At 35.1% G+C, this 1,139-nt stretch overlaps 1 pseudogene; it reads left to right on the forward strand.

Moving 5' to 3' along the window:
* The first annotated feature begins 137 nt into the window (after positions 1–137).
* On the forward strand, positions 138–581 carry LOC114005096 (dnaJ homolog subfamily C member 24 pseudogene; annotated as a pseudogene).
* Positions 582–1,139: the final 558 nt, after the last annotated feature.

Here is a 1,139-nt window from a genome sequence, read left to right on the forward strand (position 1 = left end):
ATTTGGCATCTTCTAGCCCTCAATACAAACGTTCCTTAAAAGTGATCATATATAGGAAGGCAGGCAGGAAGTGGGCGCTGCCGGCCACAGCAACTCTGGTGATCTGAGAAGACCCCCCTCCCCTTTACATTCAATGGATGATGGCATTTGAGCAGAATCCAAAGAAGGATTGGTACAGCATTCTGGGGGCGACCCATCTGCAAATGTGTCAGACCTAAAACAGAAGTATCAAAGACTCATATTAATGGTAAGTCCTCCCTTTCAGGTTTTAAATCATGGGGACAGGAAGGAAATCAGTTTTTAAATGTGACCAGTTTTATAGGTTTTAAAAAAAATATGTGATCTCAATGGCAGGAATCAAGGTCATTTGATGTAATTGAAAGTTTCAATAATAGTTCAACCAACAAGCTTAATTTGAGGGAGGCAATGAAGAAATATCTTGGAATGAAGATGATCACTCTTTTTCTTTGAGTTGCCAATGTGGTGGAAAATATAATTTTTCTGAGGATGAAGCAGAAGTAGTTCACCTGATTTCTTGTGATACATGTTCACTAATTATAGAACTCCTTGATTCTCGCTAAACTCGTGCATGACTTAAGAATCTTTAAACTGCGTATGCAGACACAGTGAGGAGAGAGGCCATTCGAGCACTGTCTGTTCAAGGAAATTATTTTTTTTCAGCCCCATTATTTGGAAGGAAAATTTAAGATTGTTAAATATAGGCCATACCAGATTAATAAAAAATTAAGATAGTTAATTTGTTTATATTTATATTTACACGTTGCCACAAAACAATAAAAATAGTAGAATTAGGAATTATATTTAGTGAATTCCCATCTGAGACCTGTATTACTTTGTTTTCTCCTTGGTTCAAAGTAAGTTTTTTGTTTTGTTTTGTTTTGTTTGTTTGTTTGTTTTTTTGTTTGTTTTTGACTAATATTAGCAAGTCTCCTCTTTCAGAGGTAACAGTATTATCAAATTTCTTTGTAGTTAGTAAGTTTATGATGTAACAGATGATATTTCTAGCTGCTAAACTTACAAGCCTGCAGCACACCTATCTCAAATTTTGAGGTTAAAATTAAATTAGAATCTTTGTGACAAACATGAACCTAGTTCTTCAGTCATGAAGGCTGGAGATG

Source organism: Tupaia chinensis, unplaced genomic scaffold (genome assembly GCF_000334495.1).
Source record: "Tupaia chinensis unplaced genomic scaffold, TupChi_1.0 Scaffold142096_1, whole genome shotgun sequence".
NCBI lineage: Eukaryota > Metazoa > Chordata > Mammalia > Scandentia > Tupaiidae > Tupaia > Tupaia belangeri.